At 41.3% G+C, this 25,902-nt stretch overlaps 1 long non-coding RNA gene across 4 annotated transcripts in view; it reads right to left on the bottom strand.

The window, feature by feature from the left end:
• Nucleotides 1-25,902, bottom strand: part of LOC129049901 (uncharacterized) — a 261,143-nt gene that overhangs the window by 203,778 nt on the left and 31,463 nt on the right. For 2 of the 4 annotated variants that reach the window (XR_008513286.2, XR_008513288.2), the window contains exon 3: nucleotides 4,617-4,666. The exons of the other annotated variants lie outside the window; for them this stretch is intronic. This is a non-coding gene — a long non-coding RNA (uncharacterized LOC129049901). The remainder of the gene's footprint in view (nucleotides 1-4,616; nucleotides 4,667-25,902) is intronic. 4 annotated transcript variants of the gene reach the window in all.

The following is a 25,902-nucleotide window of genomic DNA, read 5'->3' as shown; positions in this document are numbered from 1 at the left end:
TATAAACTGAAAGACTTGCCACTGACTCTGATTTTTAAAGCTTGAATAGGAAAAACATTTGCTCATATATAACTGAAAAAAAGCCTAAACCTCATGCTTTACATAACATTATTTGGTTCTTCTTTATGCCAGGTGTCATATTTAATTATTCTTCATGGTATCCACTAAGATTTTTGCTTTAAAATAGTCATTATGTTACCACTGGGCAAAAAAATTATGTAAAATAACTTGGCTCCCCTGACTAGGGTGGTAAGTAGGATAACAGGCTGTCTTTGAAAGAATACCACTCAATGAGCCAACTCAACTGTTTATATAGGTGGATGAATACACAAAGCTTCCCGGGTACAGGGCTGTTCTGCTGTGTCTTGGGGAGCCCAGAGGACCTGCAGGAGAACAGTTACTATTGTTCCTGGCCACAGTCTCATTTGGATGCTATATCTGTACAGCAGGCAAAACAAATGGCAGAAAGTAGATTCCAGAAGAGAACAGCAGACCCCAGCTATATAGTTTTTCACATTTATAATGAGCAATAGCAGGTTTTCCCTCTCTTTTCTTAAACCCCAAGGTTTCTGACATTTCCCAGAACTTTGCCAAGGTATTCATGCTGGTGTCAAGTATCCATAACAAATGTTAGAAGCCAGCATCGCAAACCCCAGGAAGAATTATGAGATGCTTTCCCATACCTCAGCACCTCCTCAACACCTTTGTCCTTTCTTCAGGCTTCTGTTCCCTTTAAAAGTATCTTGTGTCCCAGGCATCCTGATAAATCCTCATGGGAGGGATGGTAAATGCGTGATCTGTGTGTCACGACTCCCTGCCTCCTGTGCCTATTGCAGACATTGCCAATCACAATTGTCTCCCCAAGGGATGTGGCCTCACAATTTACCTCAATATGGAACTCCAGACAATTATTCCTCATCAATATATCACACAAATAAAACCTGTTTCCCATCCCTGCCTTAAGATAGCATCACAATCTTTTTTTTAAAAAAAAAAAAAAAAAAAAAAAGCAGCCTGGAAGGGAAATTCTTGAACCCCAAAAGTCTCCACTGACTCAATGGGCTTGGACAATAGTACGCAAAATAACAAGCAGCAAGGTTGCCATTTTGCCCCTCAAATTATATCATCCTAACGAAGAGGCAGTCTATGCTTGCCAAGATAAAATAGGAATATCTTTGAGAACATTGTACCCTAGGCTTATAGACCCTTCATTTTCACATATATGGTATATATGTGTGTGTGTGTGTGTGTGTGTGTGTGTGTGTGTATATATAAAATTTGTTTAAGACAGGGACTCACTCTGTGTCCCAGGCTGGAGTGCAGTAGTGCAGTAGTACTATCATGGCTCACTGCAGCCTCGACCTCTTGGGCTCAAGTGATCCTCCCACTTTAGCCTCCCTAGTAGCTGGGATTACAGGCACATACCACCATGCCCAGCAAATTTTATAGACTCTTCGACAATCGGATTTAACACCTAAGAGCTCTAGGGCTCCACAATCTCCTTGTGTAGTCCCATAACACAGTGGTTCTCAAACTTTGTCAGTCAGGAGAATCACCTGGAGGGCTTGATGAAACACAGATTGCTGGGCCCCACCCTCAGAGTTTCTGATTCAGTAGGCCTAGGGTGGAGCCCAAGAATTTGCAGAAATAAGTGATAATGACACCACTGATTTAAAGGCTACATTTTGGGAACCACTGCCGTAATCTGTTGCACTGCGGACTCCAGCCTCACCCTTCCTCCTATGCCTGCTCACCTGAAACCACATTTTCAGGGTCACAGTTGTAAAACAGCAATTCCAATGGTCTCTCTGTCTCTGCTCTGCTCTCCCTGGCCTCTCAGCAGTACTTGGCATTCCATTTTGATACCCACTCCTCTCTCAGTTGCCTGAATGCTGAACCACCCAGAGTTTCCTCCTAAATATATTACTGAGCAAATCTCTCTATATATCTCCTTATGCCCATAGAAATACAAAATACAAGATTTTGCCCTCAGTTCGTCTCTCTGAATGTCCTTTATCTCACCTATTTCCACAAATGACATCACTAATGAATTTAGATTAAATCTGTATCTCCCAAATGTATCTTCATTCCTTTTTCCATCTTTATATTCTTAGTACATAGTACAATGCTTGATGTCTAGTCACCAAATCTCCCATTCAATATGGTGATCCACAAGATGGCAGAATTTACCTTTCTAGTCTTGCCTTACCCCATTCTCTCAACTGAATTATGTACTCATAGTTGTGCTTCCTATGGTTTTTGCTTCCAAACTTCAGGGTTTCATTCATTCTGTGTCTCCCCATGAAAGGCCCTCATGCTTACAGCTCCCTGCTCAAATCCTATACAACCACCAAAATCCAATTATATACTGCCACTTTTACAGACTCTTCCGTGATTACCCCAAGTGGGTGAGCTCTCTCCCTTTCCTGATCTCCTCTGGTAAGAGCTTCTCACATGCAGCCTCTATTACTCTCATATGTTCATACCTTCTTCCTTCTGTGCTGAGATAAGCTCCCTAATTGCAAGGCATATCTTGGTGACCACATAGTCTCCTATTTACCAAAACAATTCTGATTGCAGGTATCTTATCCAATTATCCTCATCAGTATGCTCACACTTATCACACCATGTGTTCTCATTTTTGGTTCAAAGTATATGTTTCCCAGAATAAATAACCCATAATTTTTTCTGGAATATTAGCATGCTTTTCTTGGTATAAAAGCCACCTGGAAATATCACAAATCTACTCTTGATAATAGTTCAATGCTTTCCCCATTAATACTAGCTGTTCTCTGTCACAAAGACCTTTTACTACCTTCAGGGAGAGAATGTTTGTCCCCACTCCATCCAGCTAAAGGTGTTAAAGATTTAATCTACATGTTTAGCCCCAGTTAGACCTTGAGCCACTTCTAACCCTCCCAGCATGGTGATCTTTCAGAAGCTTCATTCCCACCAGTATGTAGGGCCTGGGATTTGATTTGATGTTGCCAGCATGATATCCAGTGTCCCTGAAGGGAACCACTGGGACCCACATGTCTGCTGACTGTAGTCTCCTTGCCAGGACCTGCTGAAATTCTACCCAATTTGTATGACTTTGCTTTCTTCCCAACTTCCCAACTTGCACTCCAGTTCTTCCTGCTCTGAGTCACCTTCTTGACTGGGTGCCTACGGTTGACTTAGTCTTCACCAGGCACCCTTCTGCAGGGGCTTGGACCCTGTCACTATTCCTCCAGGCTTCCAGACAGATCTCCCTTGATGACTGTGCTAGCTTCTAAGTACAAGTATTGCTGCTTTCCAGGGATCTCTACTGTTGACCACCACTCACTAAATTAGAGCCTTCCCACCATTCCCCAGGACTCACTGGATGTAGTGATTTGAGCAGCCTCATAGCCATACCATTTTGGCTAATGATAGGCTCTCTAGGGCCTCACCAAAAGTCTACATGATACCTCCCTTCCAAGAACCCCAAAACCTAAATCCCTGCCATGGACTCCCTTCTCATGGTATCCCACGGTCCTGGCTTCACTGTTCCTTTTGGGTCTTCCTCTGAGTGGAATTGAGGAAGGCCTTGCTGATATTACTACTGGCTATTACATGCTTCTCCCATGGGTTCCACAGCGTGGGCTTATTATCATTAAACATCACCTCCATCACCCACCATCTCATGATGAATGAGACACATCATACTAGTCACAAAGGGTGAGGTCTCCTCCAGAGCTTTCTCCTGCACAGTCTCTCATCCTCTAGTCAAGAGGATGACTACTTTCCTCCCAACCATCTGCAGAATAATTGCAAAGATTGGGTTGTGGAAGAGAAATCTTGGTCTCACCTTCATGGGAGGCCTCAAGGCTTGAGATTTCTTTTCCTGAAACTTTCACCCACTCTTTGGGTACCAAAGATTGAATCCTCACCAATGACCATCAAGAAGCCCCACTGCCTATAGCTAGCATTGGGCCAGATGTCTGACAGTTTGTAGGGAGAGTACTTTTAGTCTTCAGCTCAGACTTCTCATGCTTATACACTGGATTTGGATGATTTTCAAATTCTCCTGAAGTCTACTTAAATAGCTCCTCAAAACAATGGGACCCCTAGGGTGAGTTTAGCACAGAGGGAAAAACAAAGGCCTACTCACCCTTACAATCACCAGGACTGACATTCAAATTCAACACCTGGCAGCCATTCATTAATTTGCCGGCTTGTCAACATTCTCAAAAAAATAAAACTTCAGAATTTTTGTGGGAATATACTATTATTGTATCCAGCAAATCCTTTTCCATGGGGTTGCCAACCAAAATAAGCCATTTGCTGACCCAACACTGCTAATAGCATAGTTTTCAACAGACAGCGCTAAGTGTCAATTTTCTCAGCCTTCTACTTCCACTTATTACTTGCAATTGTCCAACTACTCTTTAATTCGACTTACTATAACTCGGCAAACATTGATTTGAGGGCTATTGCTTGACAGATCCTGCTGTTTCAGATGCTGCAATAAGCAATAATAGCAGAGGATTTGAGAATGTTTACAACACTTTTCCCATACTTCATCTCATTTAATTATCTACACCAAATTATTATACAGCTCAGATCAGTAAAACATTGATAGTCCTGTTTCTTACCTCCTTCCATCCAGCAAACTATTCCTGATCCCTCTAAAGTCAGCTCTCTACTAAAAAAAAAAAAAAGAAAAGAAAAATAAGAAAACTCCATGGCCCAGGGAGTTTCAACAACCAGTTTATCTAACTGTTCTACTTGTTGCAGTAGAGGCCACAAAGACCTCTACATTTATTCAGTGACCTCAAAAATAACAAAAAATTAAAGTTTCCTCCAAATAAAAATTCCTTAAATGACTTTCACTAAATTTTCAGGCTAGCTTTAATGCTGGCATTAACTAAATAAACAGAATAGAATTTTGTTTATAAACTCTCAAGATTTGGACTATTAGTCATGAGCAACCCATACAAATAAATTTTCAAACTGACCTTTTCTACCCTTGTCACTTCAGGGTAAGTCATCCATGACTTCTGGTCATCCCACATACTTTGTACTGACAAAGCTTTAATTTGCAAATGGAGATGGGATGACTTAATAGGTAATTTTTCATTTAAGAAGTAATATTTTTGTTAAGTGCCTTGTCTGACTAAGTTAGCAACCAAAGTTAAATCCACAGAGTATAAAAAGAGTTTTGTTTACACAAAAAAAAGAAAGGAAGAAAAATTCTTGTCCACATCATTCTTTGACAATGCATCTGAGTAATAGTGGGCTATAAATAGAAGATGCAAGAATGACTAATTCTGTTTTGACTCTATCTCTTCAATGACAAAGGAAACCCCTCTGTACAAACATATTAAGCTAAATCATAACAGCTGGACTTTAGGAATTTTATCTAGAACATCTACATCAAACAACTAAGGATGCCAACCTTGAAGATGTAAAAATAACTCCCAGTGGAACCCAGTCTTATAACTATCAACTCAAGAGACTTGTGATTTAAAAGAAAGATTTAAATACTGCCTTGCTTTAAAAGAATACTCCCTTGAAATCATCACTGCTAATAAAATACAGGAGAAATTTACCCCAAATTACTTTATCCTGGAAAAATCTGTCTTTTGTGACTGAGAGAGCACACATGCTTCATTTATAGCTAGAATCTTTCTTTCTGAAAGCTTAGTTATCCTTCAGAAATTTGTCAGCTAAATTAAGCCCTTAGCCATATAGAGAGAAGTCTGCTGGCACTGCACTGGGAAGAGAATGAATGAAAGACTGGATTGAATTTTCCATGGAAGCCGACAATTAAAATTGTTTTCTTTGGTATATCCCTTTCTGTCCGTTGTTTTTGAGCTCTCCAAGAGAAGAAAAAAGTTAAGAAGTCTGATTCAGTCATTTCCAAATCTCACTTCCAGTTTCCATCGTATTTAAGACATGACTTAACTTTACTGTGTGTAACATAAACAGAATCATAAAAGGGAAAGAATTAGAACAGTCTGGAAGAGTCAGTGTCCAAAGCAGGAAAATGCCACAGCTGATTTGCCCTTTTTATTGTTGTTGGTCTTTTCGTTGTTTACTGCAAGGAGAAATTCTCTGTTCCTCTGCTGCCGCTTCCTCACCCTCCATTACAATCACTGGGAATTCCAATTTCACAAAGTTATTACAATACAGCCACAAATAATCCATCTTGTCAAGTCCATCTTCGGGGCTGAAGATAAAGTTGGAGCTGAGTTGCTACACACATCTGGAGAAGGTTCGTTACTTGTAATCGTGAGCTGCTCTGTTAATGCACCCATGAGAAAGGGGCTGACAGGCTGCATATTTCTGCAAACTGTTCCCAGAAAGAACCAATTTCCTGACTTCCATGTGGTGTCAATAATGGAGGCATGAGATGGAGCAGTGCTTATGAAATATTAAATCTGCTTACAGGACCAGCTAGAAGCAAATTCAGACCACCTGTGAGAGGGAGTCTAGCAGTGGGTACGCATACTTTGGCACACACGTGGCACATGTGAATGATATGCTCTAATCTATGCATTTGGGCTCATTTGCCACAAAACTTCCTGACAGCAGTAGTGTGTGTGTGTGTGTTTGTGTGTGTGTGTGTGAGAGAGAGATGCAGTAAAACACATTTCTGCACATTTAGAACTGAAACAGTTCAAATCACTGACATTATTAAATTTACTATCATAAGCAGCCAAAGTTCATCTTATTCATCAGGAAAAAAGTGACTGATGTTTCGTGGCATTAGTATTAGATCATTTTGGTTCTTGCCAATAAAAACAAAGCATTAGTGTTTCAATGTTTTAATATCATGATTTAATTCTCTCAATGATATTAGGACCAAGAAGCTCAACCAACATGAAGACCCCATCAAAATTCTTGAGTCAAAACTATGGTTCTGAAATGAGTTCACCATCCTGACCTCCCATTTCACAGTATATATTTTATGCTTGTGACTTTCCAAATATGGGCTCTTAACATTGCAAATGTAAAGTTTTATATGACTAACTTGTGTTTCAAGGGTTTGCCTAAGTAAATAGAAAAACATCTGGGCTCTTTTTACTGGCAAAAGCAAGAGATATTTGACCTAAGATCAGATTCTGAGACTTGAACATTAACTTGGTCTTTCCACAGAACGTCTCTAATTTTCCACAACTCTCTGCTGAGAGGATTCAGCCCAGTGCTTTTAGAGAAAGGATGGACTAAGCCTGTGAACCCCTAAGACATATGTCCCAGTTGGCTTCTTTCACCCCAAAACTTTACCCGCTGTTCTAATCCACTCCCACCTAAACAAAAAGGTACTATTGCAGGGCTGGAACAACCCTTCAAAGTCAGGGTCTCAGTTAGACTGGGGGCATCTAGCCCAAGATCTCTCCAGACGGGAGGGTGTGCAGGATACCGCTTTAGCTGGGAGTCAGGACTTTCAATCTGTCCCATCAGCTCTTCAAGGGCACCATCTACAATTCTAGTCTGAAATTCCTTTGGTTTAAGATAAGCCCCCTGCCCAGGACTCCCTAGAGTCTGGAACTAGAGTAGTCTTCAGAGTGGCATTCTGGGCCTTGACTCCCTTTCTGACTTGGCACTGACCTCTAGAAATAGAACAGGCCCACCCTCCAGGGACAGAGTGGAGATTACCCAGACTCAAGGACTAGCAGTATGGACACCTGTTCACACACAGCTCTGGACGGCACCATTCCCACTGCATCCCACAGGAAGGGCACACCTGCACACACAACTCCAATGAGAGGATGCAGCCTACAGCTGTGCAGCATTGCAGCCATTGGAATCTAGTCTAACCTTTCTTGAAATTTTACATTAAAATTTAAAAGCAATCAACCTAATCCCTGATCTACTTTTGTCCAAGTATTTTATTAAAAATCAACTTTTAAATTTTTTAATTGAAAGTTAAATTCTATCTTGGATATAAATAATTATGCTTCTTCATGACATTCTGACAAAAATGTAGTTATATCCAAAGGATAAGAACCAAGGCTAGTTTCAATAGTCATTCTCTTCACAAGTTCAATAAATTCTTAGAATTTTAGACTTTTAGAACAAGATTACATATTAATATGTCTACACAAGGACTTGTACACAAATGTCCATAGCAGCATTATTCATAGTTGCCAAAATGTGGAAACAATCCAAGTGTCCACCAACTGGTGAATGCATAGACAAAGTGCAGTATGCCCATACAATGGGCTGCTATTCAATAATAAGAGGAAACACAAGTACTACAGATGACCCTCAAAAAGATTATACTGTGAAAGAAGCCAGACACAAAAGATTTCATGATTCCATTTTTATAAAATGCCCAGAAAAAAACTGTAGAAACAGAAAGTAGATTCCTGGCAGCCTGGGGATTGTGGTGGGAACAGGTTGTGACTACAAATGGACACATCTTGTTGCAGAGATAAAAATGTTCCAAGTGGATTATGATGATGATTTCCCAACTCCGTAAGTTTACTTTAAAAATCACCAAACTGTAGCAAAGATAAGGAATCAACCTAAGTATCCATCACCAGATGGTTGGATAAAGAAAATGTAGTGTATATTCAGCCATAAAAAAAGAACAGAATCACCTTTTGCAGCATCAAAGATGAAACTGGAAATCACTGTCTTAAGTGAAATAAGTCAGTGATATGGTTTGGCTGTGTCCCCACCCAAATCTCAACTTGAATTGTATCTCCCAGAATTCCCATGTTATGGGAGAGACCCAGGGGGAGGTAATAATCATGGGGGCTAATCTTTCCCGTGCTATTCTCGTGATAGTGAATAAGCCTCATGAAAACTGATGGGTTTATCAGGGGTTTCTGTTTTTGCTTCTTCCTCATTTTCTCTTGCTGCTGCCACATAAGAAGTGCCTTTCACCTCCCGCTGTGATTCTGAGGCCTCCCCAGCCACGTGGAACTGTAAGTCCAATTAAACCTTTTTCTTCCCAGTCTTGGGTATATCTTTATCAGCAGCATGAAAATGGACTAATACAGGAAATCGGTACCAGTAGAGTGGGGCATTGCTGAAACGATACCTGAAAATGTGGAAGAGACTTTGGAACTGGGTAACAGGCAGAGGTTGGAACAGTTTGGAGGGCTCAGAAGACAGAAAAATGCGGGAAAGTTTGGAACTTTCTAGAGACTTGTTGAATGGCTTTGCCCAAAATGATGATAGTGATATGAACAATAAGGTCCAGGCTAAGGTGGTCTCAGATAGAGATGAGGAACTTGTTGGAAACTGGAGCAAAGGTGACTCTTCTGTTGTTTTAGCAAAGAGACTGGCAGCATTTTGCCCCTGCCCTAGGGATTTGTGGAACCTTGAACTTGAGAGAGATGATTTAGGGTATCTGGCAGAAGAAATTTCAAAGCAGCCAAGCATTCAAGAGGTAACTTGGGTGCTGTTAAAGGCATGCAGCTTTATAAAGGAAGCAGAGCATAAAACTTTGGAAAATTTGCCACCTGACTATACAATAGAAAAGAAAAACCCATTTTCTGAGGATAAATTCAAGCTAGCTGCAGAAATTTGCATAAGTAGCAAGGAGCCTAATGTTAATCCCCAACACCATGGGGAAAATGTCTCCAGGGCATGTCAGAGGCCCTCATGGCAGCCCCTCCCATCATAGGCCTGGAGGCCCAAGAGGAAAAAGTGGTTTCGTGGGCAAGCTCAGGGTCCCCATGCTGTGTGCAGCCTAGGGACATGGTGCCCTGCATCCCAGCCACTCCAGTCATGGCTGAAAGGGGCCAACATACAGCTTGGGCTGTGGCTTCAGAGGGTGGAAGCCCCAGTCCTTGGCAGCTTCCATGTGGTGTTGAGCCTGCAGGTGCACAGAAGTCAAGAATTTAGGTTTGGGAACCTCTGCCTATATTTCAGAAGATGTATGGAAATGCCTGGATGCCCATGCAAAAGTTTGCTTTGGGGGCAGGGACTTCATGGAGAACCTCTGCTAGAGAAGTGTAGAAGGGAAATGTGGGTTCGGCATCCCCACACAGAGTCCCTATTGGGGTGCTGCCTAGTGGAGCTGTGAGAAGAGGGCCACCATCCTCCAGACCCCAGAGTGGTAGATCCACCAACAGCTTGTACCATGCTCCTAGAAAAGTCACAGACACTCAATGCCAGCCTGTGAAAGCAGCTGGGAGGGAGGCTGTACCCTGCAAAGCCACAGGGTCAGAGCTGCTCAAGACCATGGGAACCCACCTCTTGCATCAGCGTGACCTGGATGTGAGACCTGGAGTCAAAGGAGATCATTTTGGGAGCTTTGAGATTTGACTTCTCTGCTGGATTTCAGACTTGTATGGGCCCTGTAACCCCTTTGTTTTGGCCAATTTCTCCCATTTTGAATGGCTGTATTTACCCAATACCTGTACCCCCATTGTATCTAGGAAATAACTAGCTTGTTTTGGATTTTATAGGCTCAAAGGCAAATGGGACTTGCCTTGTCTCAGATGAGACTTTGGACTGTGGACTTTTGGGTTAATGCTGAAATGAGTTAAGATTTTGGGGGACTGTTGAAAAGGCATGATTGGTTTTGAAATGTGAGAATTGGAGGGGCTAGGGGCAGAATTATATGGTTTGGCTGTGTCTACACCCAAATCTCAACTTGAATTGTATCTCAACTTGAATTGTATCTCTCAGAATTCCCACATGTTGTAGGAAGGACCCAGGGGAAGTAATTGAATCATGGGGGCCAGTCTTTCCTATGCTATTCTCGTGATAGTGAATAAGTCTCATGAGATCTGATGGGTTTATCAGGGGTTTCTACTTTTGCTTCTCCCTCATTTTCTCTTGCCACCACCATGTAAGAAGTGCCTTTCACCTCCCGCTGTGATTCTGGGGCCTCCCCAGCCATGTGGAACTGTAAGTCCAATTAAACCTCTTTTTCTTCCCAGTCTCGGGTATGTCTTTATCAGCAGTGTGAAAACAGACTAATACAGTCAGACATAGAAAGGCAGATATTGCATGTTCTCATTCATAAGTAGGAGCTAAAAAATGTGGACACATGAACATAGAGAGTGGTACGACAGATGACAGAGACTTGGAAGGGTGAAAGGGCCAGGGTGTGGATGATAAGAAATTACTGAATGAGTAATGTTCATTATTCAGGATACGGATATCTTTTTTTTTTCTTTTTTTGCAGTTGCAAGATTTAATAGAGTGAAAACAGAGCTCCCATACAAAGGGAGGGGACCCAAAGGGGGTTGCCATTGCCGGCTCGAATGCCCGGGTTTATATCCCGATCCTTGTCCCTCCTGCTGTGCTCTCAGGCAATAGATGATTGGCTATTTCTTTACCTCCTGTTTTTGCCTAATTAGCATTTTAGTGAGCTCTGATTGGTTGGCTGTGAGCTAAGTTGCAAGCCCCGTGTTTAAAGGTGGATGCAGTCACCTTCCCAGCTAGGCTTAGGGATTCTTAGTCGGCCTAGGAAATCCAGCTAGTCCTGTCTCTCAGTCCCCCCTCTCAACAGGAAAACCCAAGTGCTGTTGGGGAGGTTGGCCGACAACTGCTCTAACTCCTTCCTGCTGAATTGGGGCGTAGTAGGGGTTGTGTGGTTGAGATTTCCTCAGGAGGGGTGCCTTCAATGTTATTAACATTGGAGCATGGGCTAGCAGGCCGGTCTAGGGGTCTGCTATAGATCTTAGTTATGGACTGCATCTGGGGCTCCATTTGAAGAACGATTTGTAGTTTTACAACTTCAATTCTGGAAGAGACAAACTTAACAAGGACGTTAAAGATACAGGAATTTAAATGTATGGCCTGCAGTGCAGGGGATTATTTCTTTGGCACACTTCACAGGCCCTGACTATCTGCTTGATAGTTTTGAAAAGGCCTGGTCCAGTAAATAATAATTTGGCCATGTGATGGGTGCTATCAATGCCTAAGTGGAAGGTTTGGTGAAGGGTTTTAAGTAATTTCTATTGGTTAGCTGCAGGCAAAAGTATTTTTCCTTCTTCGGTGGCTAGCCATCTGGACGGGAGGAAAGTATGTCCTTGTGAGGTTCCTTACTCTATTTTTCCTGCTGAGTACGGGGGCTTGGTTTCCCAGAGGGGATTACCCTATACTAGGGGTCCTTCTATAAGCATTTCTAATGGAGGGTCCTGCCTTGCGGCTCTTTTGACTTTAATATCTGCTTGGTGGTTTTCTTCTATTTTAAAGCTCCTCAGTCATCGCTTAGTGGCTGGGAGAAGTATCTAGAGACTGGCTGCCCTAGGACCCCTAGGACAGTGACAGATCTGGAGGACAGTTATCTGGGACAGGAGAGTAAGACTGAGAAGGCCGCGCCAGTGTCCAGGAGACAGTTAACCTCCTGGCCCTCAATGTTCAAGCATATCTGGGGCTCTGTGAGGGTGACGGCATGGGCTGGCACTTGCCCCAGGCACCCTCAGTCCTGCTGCTGGATCATCTGGTTAGTGGCTTCTGACTCAGAGGACCTTCGTCCCCTGGGCCAGTGGGTCTTCCAGTGATTCCTTTGACACAAGGGGCATAGGATATGGATATCTTAAAGCCCTGACATGACCACTACCTAATCTATGCATACAACAAAATTGCACTTGTGCCCCATAAATTTATGCAAATAAAAAATAAAAATAAAAATTATTGAATTGTACACATTGTAGAAAATATTATATAAAAACAATAATGGCAAATACGTATTGAGCTCTGTATCCAGGAGCTCGAACGTTCACATATATTACTTAATCTTTACAACAATCCTGGTGAATAGGTACTATTATTCCTATTTCAAAGATGACCAAATTGAAGCGTAATGATTAAATAATTTTCTTGAAGTCAAACAGCTAGTAAATGGTGGAACAAAGGCTCTAGTCTGAACTTCATGACTCAAGAATTTAATCACTATGCCAGAGCTTCCTTAAAGGTATTCTTCGGCATACTGGTATGCTCTAAATTTGTCATAGGTGTGGCAAAATATAGATCCTCCTTTCAGTCCCTGGAATAATCAGGCAGGACCTAGGGCAGGCAGAACCCCAGGCTAGTCCCTTTAGTCCAAGAGCAGCCTCACCAGTTTATGCCAAGTGTCATGTTCATTTTGCATAGGCACCATAACTCAAAGCTGCACCCCAGCTTATAATTATGCTATCTTACACTACAGCTGTTCACTCTCCCCACAAGGGGCTGAAATGATTGACCCAGGATCATATTTGGGGTTTGTGGTAAAGCTATACCGGCCCTCAGGCTTCCAGGCAAGGGCTTCTTCCACCATGCCATGAGGTTTTCTATGTCATGATAGAATGTCTGACTAGATGACATGACAGCAACTGCCCTGAAGTCAAAATAATTTGAGATTTAAACACACACACACACACACACCATTTTCAAGAACATATAGACTAGAAAGACCCTGGGCTTCATCTTTAACTGCTGTCTCTTCCACACGCCTGATTGATGACCACGTTCCAGCCCTCCTATCTTCTAAATATCTTTTGATTCCATCTCTTTCTTTCCACCTGGTCATTACCACATTCCTGGTCATGCATCTTCTGCCTGGATTACCTCAATGGTGACATAACTGGTCTCCATGCAGCCAGCACTGCCCTCACTACTGATGCTGTAGCCTAAGTGATTTTCCTAAAGTATAGATCCTGTCATGTCACTGCCCTCCTGAAAACATTTCAGTGGGCCAGGCTCAGTGGCTCATGCCAGTAATCCTAATGCTTTCAGAGGCCAAGACGCGTGGATTGCTTGAGCCCAGGAATTTGAGACCAGCCTGGGCAACATGGCAAAACCCCAACTCCACCAAAAAAATATAAAAATTAGCCGGGTGTGGTGGCACACACCTGTAGTCCCAGATACTCGGGAGGCATAGGTGAGAGGATGGCTTAGCTTGGGAGGCAGAGGTTAGAGTGAGCTAAGATAGTGCTACTGCACTCCAGCCTGGGCAACAGAGCCAAACCCTGTCTCAAAAGAACAACAACAAAAAAATAACCTTTCAGTGGCTTCCCACTGACCACAGAGGGAAGTCCAAACTCCTTATTACAGATGGCTTTCACCTTCACACTCTTCCTATAGCCAGAATATTCTCAGTTCTGCAAACCATGACGTGCAGACAGTGGGTCTTTGCACATGATGTTCCCACAGCCTTACCTGACTGATATGGTTTGGCTGTGTCCCCACCCAAATCTCATCTTGAATTGTAGCCCCCATAATTCCCACGTGTTGTGGGAGGGATCCAATGGGAGATAATTGAATCATGGCGGCAGTTCTCCCATACTGTTCTCATGGTAATGAATAAGTCTCATGAGATCTGATGATTTTATAAGGGGAAACCCCTTTCCCTTGGTTCTCATTCTCTTCTCTTGTCTGCCGCCATGTGAGATGTGACTTTTGCCTTCTGCCATGATTGTGAGGCCTTCCCACCCATGTGGAATTGTGAGTCCATTAAACCTCTTTCTTTTGTAAATTGCCCAGTCTCGGGTATGTCTTTATCAGCAGCATGAAAACAGACTAATACACTGAGGTTCATAGTTTAGCCTAAATAAATAGAAAACCATCTGGATTCTGTTTTATGCAAAAGCAGGTTTTTTTCCTTCTACCAAAAGATAAAGATGTTGACCCTCCTCTCTGTTCTTCGTCTGGCTAACTCCTAACTCATCCTTCAGAGCTCAATTTAGAAGATCCAGGATGCCTCCTCTCTTTTCCTCCCCCAACCCTCAAATGAACCACTCTGTTGTGGACCTTATGTGTCTCCCTACTGTCAGTCTTACCTTCTAGTCTGCAAATCCGGAGAGCAGGTCTCCAGTGCATTTGCTGGTTGCATAGATGTTCAGTGGCCAATGCACAGTACATTGAAAGAGCTCAACACATTTTAAATCAATGAAAGAATAACATAAATAAAAAGCATACTAATGCAGAACTGGATTAACCTTTTCTCTCCAATAACAGAGTACACCTATAATCCATTCAGTAGCTTTAGTCCTTTAACTACCCTTTTTGAGGAAAGCAATGAGATGCAAAACACCTAGACAGCTTGTCTGCCAAGCTGGCACACCATGAAAACCATCATCACAGCAGCTCAGCTCCTTGGTAAAAATGAGAGATGATGAACTGTAATTTTCAAACAGAATACAATTAATTTGGCTAGTTTAATATCTTAACACCTATTGTGTTCATTGGAAAATAGCAAAATGTAAACATTAATCCATCTTGAATACAGCTCTGTAAATATGTTTGTATATGTATGTATGGGGAAGGACTAGAGAACAGAAAAATAAACACAGTTGATCTGTTGGGATGATAGACATAAATCATAGATGATCTGCTATTTTTATATTAGTATTAGTATATTAATATTATTTATATTCATACCATTGTGATAATGAATATTTTTTAATATGAATCAATGTCTAACAAACATTTGTTCTGATGGCAAATCAATAAAGACAATAGATAGAGCTGATTGCTCTATTTGATTTCCAATACATAATATAATTTACTTAAGAACTCACAATAATCATAATACAGGCAACATGTGCTGACCACTTAGTATATCCAGGCACTGAGCAAAGTGTTATTCTTTCTCCTTTTTACAAAAGAAAAATTCAGTGTAAAGAAGTTGAGTAACTTGCCAGTAAGTTAAAAGCTAGAGTGATGATTTTATGTGTGACTTGGCTTGGCCATGGTGACCAGTTGTGTGGACAAACACTAGTCTAGATATCTCTGTAAAGGTATTTTTTTATGTGATTAACACTTAAAATTAGTTGACTTTAAGTAAAACAGATTACCATCCATAATGTGGGTGGGCCTCATTTAATCAGTTGAAGGCCCAAATAGCAAAGACTCAGGTTTCCTGAAAAAGCAGTTCTGCCTCCAGACTGACGCAGAGATTCTGCCTGAGTTTCTGGCCTTCAGACTTAACACTGAAATATCCACTCTTACCTGAATCTCTAACCTACTGGCTTACCCTACAGATTTCAAATTCAACAGTGCACGTGCTCATTCTCTTTCTCTACTGTATATATATATATATCTATACATAGTATAGATATTATATATGTATTCTATGTTATTATATATGTAGTGTATATTATATATCTATTTATGGACTATATAAGAGGATATATATATATATATATATATATATATATATATATATATCCAACACCAAAAGGAGGTATACATGTACGTGTACATGCGTATTACATATACACACACACACACGGTCATGTATTAACCTCAGGGATATGCTCTAAGACATGCACCTTTAGGCAATTTATTTGTTATGTGAATATCATAGAGTATACTGACATCAGCCTAGATGGTATAGCCTACTATATGATATAGCCTACTATTGAAATATCCTATTACTCCTAGGCTACAAATCTGTTACAGCACTGAATACTGTAGGCAGTTGTAACACAAAAGGTGAGTATTTGTGTATCTAAAACATAAAAAAGGTACAGTAAAAATACTGCATAAAAGATTAAAATGGTACACCTGCATAGGGCACTTAACATGGATGGTGCTTGCAGGACTAGAAATTGTTCTGGGTGAGTTAGTGAGTGGTGACTGAATATAAAAACCTAAACCATTACCGTATGCAACTGTAGACTTTATAAACACTGTATAGTTAGGCTACGCTAAACACATTTAATTTTTTTTCTCTTATAAGTAAACCTTAGCTTACTATAACTTTTTTACTTTGTAAGCATTTTTTAACTTTTTTACTTTTTTGTAATAACACTTAGCTTAAAACACAAACACACTGTACAGCCATACAAAAATATTTTCTTTATATCCTTGTTCTATAAACTTTTTATTCATTTTTTATTTTTTCAACTATTTAAACTTTTTTGTTAAAAACTAAGACAGGCACACACATTAGGCCTACACAGGATTAGAATTATCCATATCACTGTCTTTCACCTCCACATCTCATCCCACTGGAAGGTCTTCAAGGGCAATAAAACACACGGAGCCTGTCATCTTATGTAACAATGCCTTCTTCTGGAAAACTCCTGAGGACCTGTTTGAGGCTGTTTTATAGTTCACTCTTTTTTTAAGTAGTATACTCTAAAATAACCATAAAAATTATACTACAGTGTATATATAAACCAGTAACATAGTTGTTTATTATCAAGTATTATGTGCTATACATAATTGTATGAGCTATACGTTTATACAACTTTTAGACACAGGTTTGTTTCCACCAGCATCACCACAAACAGGTGAGTAATGTGTTGTGCTATGCAGTTATGACAGCTATAAGGTCACTATGTGATGGGAATTTTTCAGCTCCAACATAATCTTATGGGACCACTGTAATATCTGCCATCCACTGTTGACCAAAATGTCATCATGTAGCACATGACTGTGTGCGTGTGGAGATTATATAGATATAGATAGATTATACAGAGATAAAAAGAGATATAGATATAGATCCTACCAGCTTTGTGCCTCTGGAGAACACTAACACAGCTAATAAGTAGTGTCACCAGGATTTGAATTCTGTAAAGCCACTGCTTATAACTGTTACCAGAATAAGCTATATTACCAACTTGCACCTGAGAGTTTGTCTACAGAGCAGGCCATTTGGCTGGAGGAGGACAGTTCAGCTGTGCTGGGCACGGGGCAGTTGTGGGCATTGTTCAGCAGCGAAGAGCTCAGCATGACCTCCTTCCCTTTGCCCCCCTCGGCACAACAGTGCTTCCCCGTGGCTTTACCCTGGTTCCCAAACCCTTTCCAGTGCCCTCTTTTACAAGATGGAGACAAAAATGAAACTCTCTGCATTTCACTTCCCAGAGACACAATCTTCCGTGGTTTTCTTCTTTTGCCCTCCTGATAGCTTTGCTTATTTCAATCACAACAGTGAGACAGAAACACCACCTGTGACTCTTGGGAAACAACGTGCCATTAAGGAAAAAAAAGAGGAAAGAGAATTAAATTGCTGCAGGGAAGATTTACATTCTTCTTGCAAAAAAGGATTTCGGAAAAAAAGAAAAGTATTGCTGAGTAAAATCATGAAAGTTTCTATCCTTAAAAGAAATTTAAGAACAAGGCTGGTTTTTTTCATGGCTTTCCGGGACATTTTAGGTTTGGCTCACTATAACTGCTCAAAGATGTAGCTGATGCCTTTGCAAGGTTCCTTCCAGCCCCACTGCCCTGTGAGTGCAGCAGGCACCACGGAAGGACGGGAGCGTGCACAAGCCTCCATGCCCCCTCCCAGTCTAAATGGGCCCTGGCAGGCCCAGGCAAGGGCCGTGGGCCTGGGCTGAGAGCACTCCCCCCTCCATTTCTGAGCAGCACTCACAGTTTTAAAGTCCTGGCACTTAGCAAGCATCCTGCTGAGCTGTAAAGTCATTCCAGACAAATCCCTGTGTTTACAGAGATTCCAGAGCAGCAGGGAACATCTCAGAATACCAGTCTGGACGTGGAGATTAGTGTATCTGTGTTAAGCTGCTCTCCACACCTGCCCTGGCCATCTCCCCCTCCTTCCACAACCCCTCCTCTCCTTTCTTCTCTACATCTGCTGTGGTTTCCTTCACACTGAGTCATCCTGGATGTTAACAGTGAAGTCCTTTAAGAATCAAGCTAAGCCAGAGGGAGTGAAGAGGAAAGGAAGCAAATTGGAGAAATAAATAAAAGAGGGAAGAAAGAAGAGAAAGTGGGAAAAAGAAAGGAAGTGTGCATGGGGAGCTCTGATCCAGAGACTTTTCTCAGAGTCTTAAGGAGTCAGAAATGACCTAGTATTAAGAAACTGGTGGGTTCCATAAACCATGTAAGCAGCTAAGGTATATCACCCCATCTTGTTACTGCCTACACCCTTAACGTGAATGCAAACTTTAACCAGAGATAGAGGACTGAATTTAGATTCGAAAGACAGTTTTCAGACCTAACTTCACTACTTTCCAGCTGTTTAACTTCTCTAGGCTTCAGTTTTCTAAATCTTGAAAATGGGAATGAAATACTGCTTTGCATAATTTAAGGGCTGATATAAAGATAAAATGAGATCATGTGTATGAAATGCCTGTTAGCTATACAAATAAGATACTTTTATTAAATTCAATAAGCAGCAACTGTTTCTTACTATTTGTTCTTTCTGCTTTTCAACCTCTAGAAAGTCTTTTGCAGAACTGCCCTCCAACCACCATAACTGGTTATTTTTAAAGTACATAGGAAAGCTCTAAAATGGAAAGTAAAGCTAAAAATTGCCATCAGGTGGTGTTTCAAAGACAGCGTTAAGTGATCCAGAGTCATTCTATAAGCTCTGTTCAGATCCATCAATAGCTCATTTCTTCGGTGTCAGTGTACATGTAACTGGAAAGTGGCAGGTAATCTTTCTAATACCTGTTGTTTACAGAGATCAACAGAAAATTACACCTCACTTACTATTATATATATCTCAGCCAGTTCTTAATCACAGCTTTTCCTTCTTAGATTCCTCTGTAAGCATATGAGCTGTTCTCAATGAGCTTTAAACCACATTTCAAGTAAATTCTTATGTAACCAGGTAACCCAGGATGAGGCTAGGCTCCCAGGTTTTAGAACCCTTTATGAGAAAAACTGAAAAGAAAGTTGCCAAAGCCGCTGAGATCCCACATGTGCTTTTATTTAAGACCAAATAACCCAGACTTTAGGGAATGTGCTTATGTCAATCAATTATATATTGGACCACACCTCTATGGGTGGGGGTGGGGTTTCCCCCTGAAGAGAATGGCTATTTCCCCCATCAATCATCCTGGGGAAGGGTCAATACTGGGTCAGGAAACGAGGGCTTGGACAAGCAGTTCTAAGGCTGAAGTCAGGGAATAATTTTCTTCTCTCTCTGCATTCAGAATTTTGGTTTGATCAGGACTCTGTGGCAGAGAGCTGCCTGGAGAAGTTCCACTGATAGAGGTTGAAACATCCCAGGCCACAGGAAGGACAGACCAAGAGAGTTCCGAGAGCATCTCAGGAAGATTCTAAGATATTCTAGTATCTCCTCATCAACAGTTATATTTTGCTGAAGCTTACCATTTGGACTTAACTACATCCCACCCATGATATGACTTGGATGAGCGAGTGGTATGGCCGTGTCCCAAATGACAGGGACAGTGATGTAGCAGTCACCATCAGGACCTAGCTGTGCTGCATGGGGCAGAGATCTCTGGAGGGTCCTCAGAGATGATAATGGCAGCCACCACTACCAGCCGGAACTACCTTCCAGATCACCCAGCACCTAGGCCTGCACGTGACATAAGATTCACCTGAGGATCTCGTTAAATAGCCAGTTCTGACTCAGTAGGTCTAGAGTGGGGTCCAACAGTCCGAAGTTCTAGCAAGATCCCAGGTGATACTAATGCTGCTTGCTGGTCCTCACACCACACCTATAACAAAGGTCTAGCCCTGAGGTTCAAGTCTAAGAAGGAGCTCCATCGGCCAGCAGAGAGGGCAACCCAGACTGGCGGTAAGACCCAAGTAAGCATGCCCAAGCATGCCCTGGATTCATATCCAAGGAGGATGACCCCAGGGGAAGACAAGCTAAGGTCCTTATTGATTAGGGAAATATTAACTCTAACTTGCTGTACTTTGTAGAACAAACTTAAGGGTGAGGTGTTTGCAACCCCAAACTGGCAAACAGTGGACCTACCTACACTTAAATATCCAACCATCTCAGAATCAGAAGAGTGAACACAAAATGATTTTTTTTTTTTTGAGTGCAGTGGTATGATCTCGGCTCACTGCAACCTCTGCCTCCCAGGTTTAAGCAATTCTCCTGCCTCAGCCTCCTGAGTAGCTGAGATTACAGGCACGCATCACCACGCCCGGCTAATTTTTGTATTTTTAGTAGAAACGAGGTTTCACCATGTTGGCCAGGCTGGTCTCAAACTCCTGACCTTGTGATCTGCCCGCCTCGGCCTCCCAAAGTGCTGGGATTACAGGCATGAGCCACCGTGCCTGGCCAATCATCTTTTTAATGCTTTATAGCTACATTGTAGTAAAGTTAAAAAGCACTGAGAACATGAGCAGAGAGTAGTCAGAATGGAGGACTTAGAGGCTTGCTGCTATGTAGACGGCCTTGGAACTTTAGAACCCACTAGCTTCCTGCCCCACTATTTTGTTACCAGTGGCAAATTCACTTCTATACGGGTCTGCAACAACCTCAATTCTTGCCCCCTCAGAAGAAAGAATTCGACTGAGGAGCATAAGGCAGAAGGAGAGACTGAGGCAAGTTTTAGCACAAGAATGAAAGGAAGAAAAGAAAGTACACTCAGAAGAGGGCCAAGCGGGCAACTTGAGAGATCAAGTGCACCGTGTGACCTTTTGACTTGGGGGTTTTATACATTGGCATACTCCCAGGGTCTCGCGTTACTTCGCCCTGATTCTTCCCTTGGGGTAGGTTGTCTGCAAGCATGTGCTTGAGCCCGCTCACCCAACTCCTCAGATCTTCTCAGGAAGCTGCTGATCACAAGTTTCAGGTGTTTTCTATCTATTAGGAGCGCACCTTTCCCTGGCGCCAGCTGTGACCAATTATTATTTTAGCGAGACCATTAACAACCACCTGACCGTCATCTGATGGTCACCTGACAGTCCTGATGTGAGGAGTTGGGGGAGCCCTCTCCAGCCTTGCTCATGCCTGACCAGCCACAACTGCGACACTTTAATTTGAAAAATAATCACTGAACATCTACTCTGTCCTAGTCACTGATGAACCAAGCAGCAAGGTATCTGGTCTTGTGGAGCTTCCATTCTGATGGAGGAGACAATGACTAAAAAATATGTGAGATAACTATGAAGGAAATAAAGAGGGTGATCTGTGATACAGAATAAGTGGGTGTGGGCAATTCTCTAGAGAGTGATACTCAAAGTGAGACCTGAAGGATAAAACAAACATTTAAAGGCAGAAGATGCAGCAAGAATAAAAGGCCTGAGCCAGGGGAACCTGTGATATGTTTGAGGAAGAGAAAAGAGGCCTAGTAGCTGAAAAAGTAGCAGCCAGAGCAAGTGTGGCCTGGAATCTTTTGAGTTGTGCACGGAAGAGATAATGATGGGGTGGACCAGGGTTTGGCAAACTGTAAAGTATCAGATAAAAAATATTTTAGGCTTTGCAGGCCAATAGGAAAATCAAGGATGTTATGTAGGTACTTCTATAACAGAGAGGAAAAATTCCACAAATTTTTTACTGATGAAATTCAAAACATAATAATTGGGAATAATTTTTTGTAATACAGGTCTACTAATGAGAAGAATGGAATTCTCTTGGGGAGGGGTAACATTTTACTTCATTGGGGTTCAAAATTAGTGTTCGTTATCAAAATTGGTTGAAATGTTGGTGTTCATCTCTTACTGTTGATCTGTAATGAGATTTTACATACTTCATCTTTGAAAATATATTTCACAAAGATATTAACAAATGCTGATATCTCCCACAAACATATGATTTTCATTGAGCATATTCACCACTCAGAAGGAATTTATGGAATTCTATTAGATTCTTCTCTTGATATTTGCCTTTTGGCATATCCTTGCATTTCAGATTAATTAAAGGTTAGGTGGAAGTTCCTCAACTGTCCATTAAATGGATTTCAAAATATGAAATGTGCACTGCAATGAGGTCCTGAAACACTGTTGGAAATGCAGTTTGAGCTCAGAAAATATATCTGCCACAAATTTGTGTGAAAATAGAGATCCTGCTTCTTATTTTAACTTTTGACAGCATGGAAAATATATTTGATCTTGCCATTACTTATTGCTGAAACAACATTAGTTCTCATCAAAATGACTTTTCCACGTGTAAATTTCACATAGAAGCACTGTCTTATAATGTAATTTTAGATTAAATTCATTAAAAAACATTATCATGTCTGCAACAAGGTTTCCAAAGCCATTCAACATTCAATAATAGTGATTCAGGAAAAGTCTTCTTGTTCAGGAAAATTTCAATTGCAGTTTGAAAAACTGCAATAAAACTATGCTATTGCTAAGCCATCAAACTGTGGTGTGGTAGGGCAAGTCATGGTATTCAGCATCTATTTCTGACAAAAATTCATGGAACTAATGTCTAGGGTGGTACCCCAAAGCACTCCAATATGTAGTCATCAGATAGAGAAGGAAAGAAGATAGAGAAGTAGAAACCAGCAAAAGATACTCAAGGGGAGCAGCCTTAAGTAGGAAGGAAACCAGAGGAAAGAAGAGTGTTAAAAGGAAGTTAAAAGTTGCTGAAAGGTCAGATAAGCTGACCAAAAAAAAAAAAAAATCACTGGTTTGGAGGTGATTGGTAATGACCTTGCAAATGCAGTTTCCATCCTGTAGTAGGAAAGAAACGAGATTGAAGTGAGTCCAAAAGAGAGTGGAAAACAGGACAGAAATCTTATCTAAGATGTTTTTCTGTGAAGTGGGGACAGAGAAATGCAGCCACAGATAGAGGAAGTCATGGTAGCACAGAAGAAAGGTTTTTGTTTAGTTTTGGTGATTTTTTTTTTTAAATCTCCATCCTTTAACAAAAAATCACAAAGCCTCATACGCATACCGGTCTGCTGAAAATGTCAAAGTGACCACAATAAGGCTCAATGGCCAGGCATCCATGAAGTGTGAGGTATTCCACATACATGGCTTTGGCAGACAACTAATTTACCCTAGTATGCATTAAATATTTTAGTTTTTATGCATTTTTGTGTAAGTCTTGCCAAAATATACTAACTGATTCTCTACTTTCTGAATCATATTATGGACAGCAATTATATTCCGGACTACGTAGTACAGCGATGTCCTCTCAGGGAGTATCAAAATGGGTTTGAATATGTGCTACCTCATAAGATGATCCCAGAAGACTAAAGATTTTCAATTAGCTTCTCCCTCTCTTTAAGATTATCAGCTGTTCCTCGCAGTCACAGATGTGCAAGTTTACCTGGCCCAGTGGATCTCAATGTGGCTACAGAGTAGAATTGCCCGCTGGGGGTCAGGGAGAGGTTTTTAAAAATACCAGTGCCAGGCCGGGCGTGGTAGCTCACGCCTGTAATCCCAGCATTTTCGGAGGCCCAGGCAGGTGGATCAGGAGGTCAGGAGATCCAGACCATCCTGGTTAACACGGTGAAACCCCATCTCTACTAAAAATACAAAAAATTAGCCGGGCATGGTGGTGGGTGCCTGTAGTCCCAGCTACTCGGGAGGCTGAGGCAGGAGAATGGCATGAACCCAGGAGGCGGAGCTTGCAGTAAGCCGAGATTGCGCCACTGCACTCCACCCTGGGCAACAGAGCGAGACTCCGTCTCAAAAAAAAAAAAAAAAAAAAAAAAGGCAGTGCCAAGATACCAAAGATTCTGACCCAATCCATGTGAGGTGGGGCCTGAGCATTAGAGGTTTTTTTTTTTTCTTTAGTTTTGGCGGGTGGTTCTTACATGCAACAAGGGTTGAAAATCATTGATAGAACTCTAACTTCGTCTTTTAAGATGAGCAAACAGATCCACAGAGGTTGTATAAAATAGGAGCACATAACTTCCAGTAGTCAGTCTACTATGCCTCTTTGAAAGATCCTTGTCCCTAACTTGTATATAGGCCAAGAGATTAATTCATTCACTGGAACATTTGTTGAGCTCTTACTATGTGCTAGAATCCAGTCAAAGCACCTAGAGACAAAGGTAAATAAGACAGCAGGTTAGTGGTGAGTAGTTCAGAATCTACGGGGTTAAAACTGCAAAAATAAAATTATAGTTAAATGTATGATAACAATCATTTATACCATGGAGTACAGACTGGGGAATGACTGAAGACTGTCTAAAATCAAAGAAAGTAGTTCTGGGCGGGAGCCTGAATAAAGAGCATGAGCTTTAGTGGCTACACAATTCCTCCTGAAACCACAGAACCATAATAGGCCAGTAGACAGCCTGTAGAGCATCATTGCAACCAGCTGACCCTAAACTAGATTTGCCTATATCAATCCCTTTTTCTTGTGAAATGTTGTGGGTTTAGCGTTTTATAATAATAAGCCCTGTCTTTGCCTTTGTTCAAGGAGACCGCCTCCACAGAGGCTGTTCTTCCTTGTCTATACCATCAAATCCTTAGTGCTTTAAATACTCGTCTGTGAGTTGTTATTTAACCTATCTACTTTATATGCTTATGTGTTTCTCATTTCAAAGGCTTCACTTGTGTTCAAGTGCAGGACACTTAAGGAGCATTCTTAAGTAATTTCTGGATAAGACAGCTACAGCTATGGAAAGAGAGCTTAACTTAAAATGTAAAGTACACTTAATGTATGCCAGAAATGTCCTGGGTGCTTTGCATGAAATTTACTTATTCCTCAAGGAACTCTATGAGCTAGGTACTATTAATATCATACCCATTTTGCAGAAGAGAAAACTGAGACAAGCAAGATTAAGCAACTTACACAGAGTCTCGATTGGTAAGGCTTTGAACCCAGGCATCTGATTCCAGAGCCAACACGCTCTGTACTACTCTATACTGAATACTGACAAGAATGTGCAGATCCTACCAAAAGGCAGAAAGGAAGCTTAATTGGGGGACATAAAAGAGGAACAATTACATTGAAAACCATACTATATTCCTGGAAGGACATGCTCAATACTCAATGTCAATTTTTCTTCCTCTACCAGATTAATTTGTAAATTGAATGAAATTCTAAGATCTCAGAGACTTTTCCAGAACCAAGCAAAGCAAACATTATTCTTTTAGATATAAAAGTCAACCCAATGAAAAAATATTCAAGGTGAAGAATAATGAAAGACAATCAGCTCTACTAAATAATGAATTGCACTATAAAGATATCATAATTAAGAAAGAATGACAGCAGTAGAATAGCAGCTATATCAACGGAAGAAGACACCCAGCAATAGAGCCAAGTAGGTATGTGACATATGATAAATACCACATTTCAGATCTATGGGAAAATAGATTGTTCTTATCAAATTGTAAATATAATTAGTAAATTATTTGGGATAAGAATTAAGATGGATCCTTACCTTATACCTAATACCA

Source organism: Pongo abelii, chromosome 15 (assembly GCF_028885655.2).
Source record: "Pongo abelii isolate AG06213 chromosome 15, NHGRI_mPonAbe1-v2.0_pri, whole genome shotgun sequence".
Classification (NCBI taxonomy): Eukaryota; Metazoa; Chordata; class Mammalia; order Primates; family Hominidae; genus Pongo; species Pongo abelii.
Note: the sequence above shows the minus strand (reverse complement) of the source record. Positions and strands in the feature narration are given on the sequence as shown.